Source organism: Lepeophtheirus salmonis, chromosome 14, assembly GCF_016086655.4.
Source record: "Lepeophtheirus salmonis chromosome 14, UVic_Lsal_1.4, whole genome shotgun sequence".
NCBI classification, from domain to species: domain Eukaryota; kingdom Metazoa; phylum Arthropoda; class Copepoda; order Siphonostomatoida; family Caligidae; genus Lepeophtheirus; species Lepeophtheirus salmonis.
In genome coordinates, this window is record NC_052144.2 from 13,257,280 (window position 1) to 13,270,344 (window position 13,065).

General features: G+C 32.6%; 1 protein-coding gene across 2 annotated transcripts in view; it reads right to left on the bottom strand.

The window, feature by feature from the left end:
• Positions 1 to 13,065, bottom strand: part of LOC121129810 (uncharacterized) — a 95,616-nt gene that overhangs the window by 11,784 nt on the left and 70,767 nt on the right. The window contains exons 5-6 of one of the 2 annotated variants that reach the window (XR_011783641.1): positions 2,791 to 3,353; positions 2,086 to 2,155 (exon numbers count right to left, since the gene is read on the bottom strand). The gene's annotated coding sequence lies outside the window, so the exon portion shown is untranslated. Of the gene's footprint in view, positions 1 to 2,085; positions 2,741 to 2,790; positions 3,354 to 13,065 lie in introns of those variants that run through there. The other variant, XR_011783640.1, reaches the window with a different exon arrangement.

Below are 13,065 nucleotides of genomic sequence, written 5' to 3' on the forward strand. Positions count from 1 at the left end.
TTCGAAGTCGATAGCTATACCACTTGCAAAGAAATTAATTATACATTAGTTTTGCTAATCTGTTGAATTGGTAGCAGATGGGCTGAAAAGTCCAAGCCTTAACTAAGAAAACATGTTTTTGAGCGAAGTCGACACCATAACACTTTTCAAACCATTGCTTCGCTAGAACAACATTTTTCTTATCACGAAGTATTGAAAAATTAAAACACGAAATCGTTTTTGACCCAAATAGCATCATACTTAGTAGCACAATAACTCACAAACTAAAGAACAGATTGTAATGTTTGATAGCTCTCTCAGGAAGGTTGGTGCTGATTGAAAATGAGATGAACTAAAAATAAGTGCCATCTATTTGTGAATCTCAGATATTTTCAAACCATGTTTTACCGGTAGTTACATAAATACGCGGACTATTTGTGGCAAATAATTAAATGTGTAATAAAATTCGTCTGACGAATTTTTTTTGAGAATTATATAATAAAGAATTTGTTCTGGTATAAAACTTAATATAATTACTGAATATAACCGCCATCAGCTGTTATGACACCCTCCAAGCGCCCGCAGAAGGCCTTGCACTCATTGATGATGTAATGGTCTTTCATGGCTGCCCATTGCTCATCGACGCTGGCCTTCAATGAGTCTAAATTCGGGCGGTGGGTAGCACAGGCATTCTTCTCAATTTGCAACTACACACTTTAGTCACGGGGATTCAAATCAGGTGATTGAGGTGGTCAAATGTTTTTGTGAAGGCCTCCTTCACCTCATCCACATTAATTTACCGTGGTCTGCCGGTCCGAACACCCTCTTTCAGATCTTTTCCCTCCTTGACAAGCTTCTGGAGTTTGAACACAGTAGTCCTAGATAGTCCAGTGTCCTTGATTATCTCCTTGACAGACCTACCAGCGAGGAGGAGAGTGGCAGCCATATGACGTTTGGCCTCTTCATTCATCGTAAACGACTTTGTTTGATACGAGTAAGAAAAACAAAAACAAAGCTAAAAGATTTACCGAGTTACTTGTGCTGAAATTTTTTTATTTCGGGTCACGGAACCTTGAGATATAAGCGTTTAAAATTTTGTCCGCGTATTTATGCAACTACCGGTATATTGATTAATCATATTGTTTCATAAAATCAAACTGCTTAAGAATGGATCATATGGTACTTTTTGTTTTAATCACTCTTCTACAAAACAACGAGACGAAAAAGTATCAATTTTGCTTCGTTCAGGATTGTCCTTATCTGAGATTAAACAGCAGTCTGAGGTCACCTGTGCCACCTTCTACAACATTAAAAAGCGTTTGGACGACAACAAAAGCATTGAATAGAATCACAATGAGCGTCTAAAGAGGTTGCTGGAGCTGGGGAGGGACAAGAAGCCCCTAACAGCAGAGCCAACAAAATCAATTCGCAGTCATGCAGCCAAAATGGGTTTTTGGGGGATAGGGGAAAGATTGTGCCAGAATCATAACTTGAGAAACAAAAAAATGGATGGTAAATAGTCCTTCTAACGTCCCAAGTATAATGAAGGCCATGTACCCTCAACAAGTTATGGTTCTTGGCGTTGTTAGCATCGTGGGTCACGTTATACCACCTTTCATCTTCAGGCAAGATCTGAAGGTAAACGCCAAGTTCTAAATCTGTGTTCTACGTACTAAAGTGATGATGGATCTGCAACACCATGAAAGATTGACCTTGGATCTTGAAACCCTGTCACACAATCAAAAGAACGCTCTATTTTCTTTATTTTAAGTAGTTAATTTTAAGAAGTCTTGCCGAGTTCCTTACCTCTTAACTTGCCAAAATTGAACCCTATATACTATTTTGATGTGAACAATGTTTCCAATCAAGGTCCCTACAGCATCACAAGTTTCCTGAAAGCTTGGATAAGGAGGGCATTACGGAATTTGTCCAGAAGTACGGTCAAGATGGCAGTTGGACATTTATAAGGACGTAATGAACGTATGGTGCAAGATTACGTCGATTTTATTAATCGAATGTCAAATTCATCTTATAATATTCATTTTTTGTGAAAGTTTTAATAAAATATGTTAAGAAAAAAAAAAGTCCCAGCAGAGTTTTACTTACTTTACTTTTGTGAACGTTCAGATGAACCACCCTTTATTCTACCGATAGAAAAAAGTGATGTCTAGTTGGTCTAAAGAAGAAAGGGAAAAACGGAGTATATGTTTCTTGTATAGAGTACTCCTTATATAAACATAGCAATGATCAAATAATATAATTAATAAACAACAGCCAAATAAATACATACGATGCATAAGAAGATTAGTTTATAATTGAATAACAAAAGATCTATAGATTTGATACTATACAGAATATTTTCTTAACAATAACACAATAAAAAAATATTTCTGAGAGCATCATAAATGAATTTCATTCAATATTTTATCATGCAAGAATTCATCCTTTGAATTATTACAATAAATGTATCTGAAATATAATATTTCATCTACGTATTTTATCTTCTTCTTTTCTTTGTCAGTTGTATAATAATATATAATAGAACATTAATGTACTTTTTCGAATTTTTTGAAAAAAATTGAATGATGAAACTTTACTACAACGACGCTCTTAATTTCATAGTTCTTTTTTTTTCTATTTACAGCTCATGGATACAGTAACAAACAGGGTGCACAAACTATCTGTGTCGCAAAAAGGATTTTCTTTTTCAATTGCAATTTTCTCTCCAACAAATTAAAACAATAAAACCAGATTCTGAAAGCTTGATGGATTGTGATTCTTTTTTAAAGCCCAATTATTCAATAAACTCACCTGCTGTCTCAATTAAAGTTGCTAAACGAGGACAAAAAAGCGCGAGTAGGACTTTGCCTCTTGGTACCTTGGAAAATCCTGGATTTATTTTCTTTTTGTCGTTTTGCGTATCCCCCACAAAAAAAAATCCATCAGATTCAGATCCGGCGAGTTTAGAAGTCAAAAATCGAGTTGAAGTCGTCAAAATTGTCTTGGAGCCATTCGAGACTTTATTTCTAGGTGTGGCAATGAGACTATTCCTCCTGCCACTTGTAAAAACCTCCCATTGTCAACCATGTTCATCCAGGGCTTCACTTTGGTCTCTAGTATGTCCAGGTAGGCATCAGTGTTGAATCTGAGGCCTTGGAGAAACATATGATGAGACATCACGTGGCTTTTTACTTCACCCGGATAGGTGCTGCCTCAAAATCACCTATAGAGGCCTCAAATTCCCTCTTAACCTTATGATCAAACGTCTGACTCTGTCCCAGATTTCGAGCAATTGTTGCGTTGCTGCTCCCGGCTCGGATTCCTAGGAGGCTCCAACCACATGGTATTTGTTCCATTGTGAGATCATCGAATAACTTTAAGAACAAAGATATTTTGTAATTAAGTATTTTTTTAAAACATACTTGACAAAAATGGAGTAGTTTCATCAAAAAAAATTAACTAGGATAACACTTTTGGGAAAGTATTTATTTTTGGAACCTTTAATGAATTTTTAAGCCAATATAAATGTTTTTATAAAGGATTAAATAAATATTTTAATCCTGTGACATTATATATTTCGATTTTTGAAAGAGAAATAATTATTTTTGAGGGTCGTATATAATACATTTTTTTAAAGTTACCTTAATTCAAGATAGTGAATATAGTATAAAAGTTTAATTGTTTTTTTGATTTTTAAACTTACTTCTTTGGCAACTTTTTCTTTTGATCCTCAGGAGGAGTCACTAAATTTACGGTCAAATTTAATATATATATGAACTTACATAGTTATAATATCCATCCATCAAAGTTCCTTCTCCATACTTTTATGTATTCATCCTTTAACTTTTTTTTCGACACTGACACCAATCTGGAGAACATTGCACAAACCTTGCATTTTGTATTGTTCCTCCAACATTTTTAACTTAAAGAAATGTGATAAAAACAAATCGAGTTAATTTTTGTTTCAGCTGTCGTTTGGTTACGTAATGAAACCTTATAATTAGGAATAACTGCGATAAAGTCACAACTAAAGGCTATGGAAAGGTTTCGTTCCCCACTTTATACCTTAAACAAAGCTCTACGTCACACATTATAAAATCTACTCTATGATGAGTGTGAACCTAATTTCAAAATTATTGGGACTCAAAACTCAAACTAAACCTTGGTTTTGACCATTCATGTATATGTGGCCATATGCCTACGAAATATGTCATAGGTAAATTATCTAAATTAACAAAAGTTAGGGTAAATAATAAGTGTATATCCATTAAACTTTTTTGTCTTTGCTTTCAATTGAACTATGTAACTTTAATAATTTTATTCGTGAAAAAGGTATTATTTGACAAAGAGTTAAATGTTTTAGCTTATTTACATAACAATGTTAGCTCATACAAAATACCTATATTGACATGTTCATGATATTGAAAATGTAATAAGATACTTTACTCTGAGTTATGTTACAAAAAGTAAGTCGTACACTATTATTGATATATCAAAGACTAGCGGTAGTGCATAGCCAAAAGTTATTATAAATTGTATTGTTACAAATAAATTATCTGTATAATAAATCAAAAAAGTTATATTTTTGTTTGATAATGGTTTTATTTTTTTTAAAGTTTTGTTTTAGACAGTTTTGACAGTCATATCATATAGTTAGCGTTTTCCTTTTTCATAAACAGAATAAAATTTGGTACTTTAATGGCACAAGACTTCTTCATTTTATTGTTGCTCTTAAAATAACATTTTTTATCGTTTTTTAATAATTGTGAATGATAATTTGATTAAGTAAATATTTTTTGGTGACTCTGCAAAGATCTTAACAATTTTGGGCTTTCCAGAATACATTCAGTTTCAATTACAGAATTTGGACAAATCCCACTAATTTATAATTCTTGCATGACAAAAAATCTACCGGCATCAGTTTAAGCTCCCTATATTTTGTGGAGTTATTCGCGTTCAATGTATTTAAAATAATGAAAATGAATTAGAAAAATTGTTTTCGGTATATTAAAAGTTAAAGCTTTTAACTGATTTTTATAGATTACAAAAATCAAAACTAAAAAAAAATCAATTAGTTTAATTTGACAAAATACTCTGTCAAACTTATATCTGGTAAAAAAATTCGACGGCAAATGTCTTGTTCCCATTACTATTCCAACACATGATAATGACTGACTTTATTTTTTGTTTAAATCTTTAGAACTTTGTCTCTAGAATTAAACCCCGGCGCCCATCCTGCAACTAACTCTACAGCCTGATTGCTACACATTATAAAAAAGGAAATTATGTTGTCCCACGCCATATAATGTACTTCCCTTATCTTTTATTTTGAATGAGAGCTTTAGCTACACACACTCGTTCATTTTTACAAACCGTTTTTATACGATTTTTCTATTTTATAAGATGTTTCTATTTCGAGGAAAGGTTGCAAAATACAATAAAGGTAACAATTAGTAATGGAACTAGTAATCGGAAATCTGAAAGTCTGGTTTTTTTTCTGGAATAGGCATTGGCAAAAATAATGTCAGAATTTATTTTTTTTTGAAAAAAAGTTGAAAAATTTAATTAAATTATCTTGTAAAAAGCAAAAGTTCTTTAATGTCTATTTTTTTCATAACTTAGAAAAGTAATAAAATGTTAAATACCAGTTATAAATGAGAATTGGAATTTTTTTCTTTCTTAATATGACGTACTTGCTCCATTCACTTATTAACTCTTAGGTCAAGTATTTACGCAATCCTAAGATACACTCAAAAATATCTGTGTGGAATTAAAACATACATTTACCAAAACAGACGAAATTTGCTTTATAAATGTAAATATATTCATCTTTCATTGGTAGCTATTATCCTCATCACAATCACAACATTTTTTAACAGTTCCATGACCAAAATTGTTATATTTATTTTCACAACTTTTTTGATGTAAATACATTAGGCTTGTGTAGGTCCTTAAAATGATTAAAATAAACCGTGTTCCTTCAACATACACTCTAGTCCCCATTATTCATGTTGTGTCAGCCCTTATCTATATTAGGACCGGTCCTATCAGTCCTTGGGATCGGTCCTTAAGGTTGTCGGTCCTTCGGGCTCTCAGTGCTATAAATAATATATAATAAGATAAAAAAAAGTTGTGGAAAGTCATCAAGGACCAAACTTTATACGTTTTAGGACTGATATAAAGGACTAAACTAACTCGACTGGACCAAGACTTAACTGGATAGAAATCCAGTTTTTAGTCCTAAAGAAGAACTGACACAAAGAAATATCTCAAGTGCCTATTAATTTATTGGTTTTCGTGACGGTTCTCCAGCAGGGTTCTTTTCATGTATATTTTATTTTCTTATTTTTTGAAAGAAGTGTTATGTATTGAAAACGTTTTGGAACCATTACTTAAATCAGATGATTGTAGTTGGGGTTTCTTTAATATATGAAAATGATTTAGACATTTCTCCAATTTTAGACTTTCTTTTATTTTAAATGTGAAAGCTCGACATTCAGCTTTTTATGATCTAACTTTGTGATAGATAACAGATATTTTCGCTCTATGTATCTTATCTATAAGACATAACTTTGTCTTTTTCTTCAGTTTTCACTTTTCTTTATCTTGTCTTCTACATAAACGTTTATTATGACTTTTTTTAAAGCATATACTATGTGCAATGTACATATTAGTATTGAGGTTCAGTATAGAAATCTTAGACCGGTCTGATATGAATAGAGTTATTACTAAATTACCGAGTCATCCATTAAAATCCAAACACTTTGAATTTTACAACTCAACAAGATATAATTTATTAATAAACGATAGAATTTTGAAAAATTATTACTATAAATAAATATGTGTACGAGCTACCTTAATCATTAATGTATCGGCCCTTAGCGGCAATAATGGCATAAAGGCGAGCCGGAACGCCTGGTATCCGCTACAGTTGTAGTCATCTTTCGTGGTGCCCCAGTCTTGGCTGATAGTGGCTTTGAGGGCCTCGATGTTTGAATAACGGACACTGCAGGTTCCCCTTGACATGTGCCAAAAGGTGTAGTAGAAGAAATTGGCATCAGAACTGTAGGGGGGCCAAAGAGTTCTTCAACGGAGGAGATGGGTTTCTTTCATTGCTAGTGTCAAAAGCGGCCTTTCCACCCTTGCAAGGCTCTTTCATCCCTCTTTTTTGACAGCTCCTTAGACAGTCTCGTTTGAAACCCCGAGATATCTTGCATGGCCCTCATCGACTTGAGGGGATTGAGGTCTGTATTCATTAACATATCCGGTTCCAGTTGGACATTCTTGACTGAACCCTTCTTCTTTTTTAACGTATACGAATTTCAGATGGCGTAGACGGTGGTCATAGAGATGCCCCAATGTTTGGAGCGCGCAAATGTAAATTCGTCAATCACGTTCAAGTGTCAATTTCTCGACTTGTACATAATCTAGAGATCTTTTTTGTCATTTATTGGTTATGCTTCAATATATCGAAATATGAACTGAACCTGCATTATTAATTGAAAAAGTACTTGTAGATTTCTATAATGATGTAATTTATAAAAGATAGTTCTATGGGGGAGCTTTTGCCTTCCACTTCAACTATAGAACATGACCAGACGAGGCAATAGATCCTTAAAAACCGTCAAACACAAAGCTATGTATGTTGACCGAAAGGTCAAAGTCGCCGTTAAAAACGCATAATCGCTTATAACTTTGGAACAAATTGAGTCATATAACTACAAATTCAATTGGTTTAGTTGAGATAATAAAGCCACTAATATTTATTTTGATGGAAACGAGGTGAAGGTAAAAAAAAAGGTTAAAAAATGTGCAACAGCTAAATTTTTTGACTATTAGCATATAGCTAAAATGCAGGTAAATTTCTGGAGGAAATGATTTTTAGGTGGAGATTTGCACTTTTTTTTTCGAGTGGCCATTTTAGTTTTAAAATAATTCGGTCCAGTTTCTGTCTGGACCAGCCTTGTAATAAAATCAGTCATTTTTTTATTTCAAAAATAAATTTTAGAGAAAAATTGGTATTTATTGTGGAAAGAAAAACGAAATGCAAATTCCAGTCCATTATTTTAATTACAGTCTATAAAAATTTCGTTCCGGTCTTAATATTAGTTAATATGCAACGACGTATCTCATTGAAGAATGCACTTGATAAAAGTTTTTAAAGTGCTGAGATTAGATCCACAGTTACTTCCAGAGAAGAAAATATACATCATTTGTTATGTAAATGGAATTACAAGACAATTCCTATATCAGATTATGTAATTTTAATATTATAAATTTTACTTATACTTAATCAGTGAAACTCCACCTGACCAATTAAAGGATCATTTGTAAAATAATAATGGAAAAAAGACATAGCCACCAGAATGCCCCCAAATATAGCTCCCCCTAGGCCAAGTAGATCTCAAAGGGGTCTAGATGAAGCCCCGTCCATACGGCCCAGATTATTCAGTAAGGATTAGAATACAATTTTGAATTTTTTGAGGAGTAGGCTGTCGTGTCAGATGCATACATCAAAAGCACTTGCAGCAAATATTGGCACACACATAAAAGCAGTAGTAATATTCAATGCTAATTATCATTTATATCAGTATGATTTATAATATTAAAAAATTTCCCTTTTTTGATTTTTTTTCATATCTTTTAATATTTGGTTTTTTCTTGTTCTCCAAGGTCTATAAAAACTAAATATACCAGTCAAATGTATTTTGGACCACGGCTATGCCTGCCGTATGGGCCTTGAAAATTTATTGTTGGTTGCTCTAAAAAAAAAGGCAAAAACACTTGATTGCTTGTATTCTTTTGACTATAGCTTTGCAATGGCTTGTTGTATAGCATTGATAGGGTTATCAAATCAAAGCCACTAAACTGTGCTTCAATTTGTATATTTATGTAATTTAGTCTTCATTTGTGCCCTTGGGTAAATTTCACCTCTGATTTTAAAAATACTCGTTTTTTATTTATTTTCCCGGTCTTTTTAGGTATTATCCTAAGTTATTATTTTCTGAACGTATATGTTCTATAATAAAAAAAACAATAAATTATAATATACTGATATAACACTTTTCAATTTCAATAAAAAAAAATTTAATTATTTTAGTATGGCAATCTATTTTGGCTTTTTTGAGAGCAATTTACGACACTTTTAAGTGTTATTTGTTAATAGAAATTGACGATAATTCGTGAAAATATACAAATATAATCCACACTTAATTTCAAGAAAAATAACCCTAGCTTGTTTTTGTGGTGATGGGAGACATATAAGCTTCATTTTTCTCAACTTGACATATATACATACATGTGTGTATATGAGTATACATAAATTCGCTGTTTTTTCATTCATTGGAAAGTCAGATGTTCTAAGTACATTTTATGTGACTATGTATCTTTTATTTCACTATAAGTATGTTGTCGTCGTTGTTGTTGTAGAAATAGCGAAATGGATAAAAAAATTAGGTTTACGCTCCAATGAAAAACATTTTTATTTCGTGTTTTAAAATTTGAATATAATATTTTATGCTTTATATTTATGTTCTAACTTCTCCTTCATTAGTAGAAATAGATCAAACTTTTAAATGGAAAAGATATGATTTATAATAGGCTGAGGAATAAGTAATTTCGTATTTCCCCACCCTTTCTTACCAAAGTACCAGACAGTCCCTTGAAATCTTGACCATCTATAATTCAATAATTAATCAAGCTTGAGTTATAAAAACTGATTCATATTTCGATATATCAAAACATATGGAATTAGTTAGAAAACAAAACACACATGAGCTTACGTACAAGTTGAGAAAATGACAATTGAACGTGTTCGACCTATTTCCATTCCCCAAATCTTAGCAGTTGGGCGTCTCCATAACACTTCTGAGCGCTATCAAAAAAAGTGGGTGGAGAGGCTACTTTTGACACCAGCAATGAAAAGCTTATCTTCTCCATTGCAAGACTCTTTTGAATGAGTATTTTGAGTTTTTTTTAATAACTCTTTTTTGACACTTTTGGCTCCCATCTCAGCCCTTATACCAATCCCCTCGACTACATCTTTTGGGTCCATGTCAATGGGAAGGCCTACAGTGTCCGTCATTCGAACACTGAGACCCTCAAAGCCACTGTCAGTCAGCACTGGGATGTCATCTTCAGCGGTGCTAGGCCTTCGGCTGCCACTTAGAAGGCATAGTTGCCGTTAAGGGAGGCTAGACCAATAATTAAAAGAGCTCAGACACAGATCTATTTATCGTATTAATTTTGTTGAAATTATATTGTTAATTAATTAATTATATCTTGTTGAATTTGAAAATTCAAAGGTTTCAGATTTTAATGGACCACTTTGCATATCTTGTTCAGTATTGGTCACATCTATTCAAACGATAAGGTGCAATAAATCTTTTGGGATATCATTGTGCTTGGCCGCATATTTGCATTATTGTGTGTCGAGAATGGAGCCACCAATGGAAGAATATTTTACATTATTACTACCTGAAAGGGAAAAACGTAACTCAAGTGACCAAGAAAATGTGTGATGTTTACACAGACGATAGCCTTTTGGTTCGTGTTGCACAACAGTGGTTCGAGAGATTCCCTTATGGTGTAACAAATATGAATGATGCACCACGTACTGGCAAGCCTTTTGTCCAAAATGTCCATATAATCATAAAAAATATTGAGATAGACTGCCGTGTTAGTAGTTGTAACATCTCCAAGGAGATGAACATCGATTATACAACTATTTTGAAGCCTTTGCAGAAGGATGGATACAAAAAGAAACTCAAATGGGAGAGGAATCTTGTTTTCATCAAGACAACGTCATGCTGTGCACATCGTGCACATCTTTGATGACGCACAAGAAGATCTGGGAGCTCGGATTGGTGGTTGTTTTATAACCATCCTATATTCTGGACATGGATCCAAGTTACTACCATCTGTTCCCGTCTAGGGTCAACGCGCTTAGATGTACCGATTTTCCCTTAAAATTAAGTCTGTAAAATAGATTGTCCGAGTATTTTGCTGATAGGGGTAGATCTATTAGGAATTAGGAAGTTGGAATCTCTGTTATCCGATCTTATCTTGCATATATTCTTAGAATAAACGGGGAATAAATAAGAGAGACTTCTACAAAGGTTCGCGTGTATTACATATAGGTATATTTATATTCTAAACTCGGTAAGAAGCATTAAAATAATCATGTCAATTTCATTGTTCATTCCAGACCACAATATTGATTCTCTCGTTCTTCTTTTGGTTTTCGTCATTCCTTGATGTAACAAATGGAGTTTAGCAAGGACGCTGGAGGGACGACAATTCCTGTTCGTTTCAATAATAAACCGTCCTCAACAGCTTAGTTTTCGATCATGTTCTGAAATAATCTTACATAATGATTTTCTACTCTTCGTTTTTCTTTCAAACCACATTTTATGAATTGTACGAGTGCTCGATAGTCTTCATCCACTTTTGCTATATTTCGTATCTCTTCAAGGATTGGATCTACTAAAACAATATTTCGGATTTGATTCTCTATTACAGCTATTCTCATTATGGCTAATCTAATCGTGTCTTTCATTCCACTTTCTAATTCTTCTTCTTCTCTCTCAGGATAATCTACTGGAGCTCGTGATAAAGCATCTGCAATGATATGGTATTTTACTTTCTTCCATGACACATTGAACTGATAATATTGAAGGTACTTTCTAATCTTCTGTACTTTGGCGTTTTCGATTTGGGTTATAAAATAGTTATTGAATATAGTAGAGAGGGAATGATGATCGGTTATTACTTCGAAGTGCATTAGTCCACTAAGGTAAATATAACATTTTTTAAGGGCCCACTTGATGGCAAGAGCTTCTAACTCAATCATCGTATATCTTGATAGTGTTTCAGTGACAAATCTCGAACCACATTCAATTAGTTTCCATCACTGTCCATGCTGTTGCATTAAATTGAATCCAAGACCTTGGTTCTTGATGCGTCTGCCTCTAAACGTGTTTCTCTTAACGGATCAAACAGTGCTAAGATGGGTGGCTTAAGTAAAATATCTTTAATATTGTCCATCACATGTGAGTGACCTAACACCCATTTTCTAAACATTCATCTATTTGAGCTTCAATACTCATTAATCTCTCTTTGATGATTGTAACACTTCTTATAAAGCATCGAAATTAAGTGACAAATCTAAAATTACTTTTTCCCTAACTTAATATTTATTTTTAACCCTTCATTAGTAAACTGCTATCTTGAGAATAGTTTAAAATGAGATATTTAATTTTTTTAATATTTGTGTGATTATCTTCCCCAATATTGAAGCTAGAGGAATCAAATTTTCCTTTTATCATTAATATAGTCCAGTAGTTGGATTATAAGTCTGATCTTTATGTATGTATGTTACAAATACCAAATTTATAAAATGCATTTATAAAATTTCTGAAACTTAGTATTCAACTGTGCTATTTGGTTGACTTGTATTAAAATGTATCTTTCATGTATATATAACTATATTAAAGATACTAAAAATGTGACTGTATACATGTACCTAGTACATGTAGCTATTGAAATTAAATAGTGTTATAATTATATTTGTTAAAGGCTAATAGAAAAAACTGTACACTGCTGCAACTATTAGTCAGTTTAAAATACTCACAATTTATCTCACTTTATAAATTTGGAAATTATAGCTTTCATCTAGTGCCTTTTATCTCAAGTTAAAAGTTTTTAGTTGTTGGCATTGACAGGCTTCTACTCATTAAGGGTTAAAGCCTCTTAGCATGGTCTTGTACTGAATAAATTAAAAACACATTGCAGTTAGGCTGTTTTTGCTTCTGAAATATGGAAAAATATTGACTTTTCGCAAAATTTATATATTTATGATTACCCCAAAAAGTTATGAAACTCATAATTTTTTTGATGTTTTGCTAGTTCTTATGTTTTTGGGTTCAGTCAACAAAATATGATGTAAGTATTCATAAAAATTTTCAAATAATATCTTATAGTACAAATAAATATTTTCTAAAAAGATTCTACTTTTCTATTTATATTCTTTGTTAACTATGCAAAAAAAAATATCTCCCACATTTTTAGCTTTCCTTGATATACTGT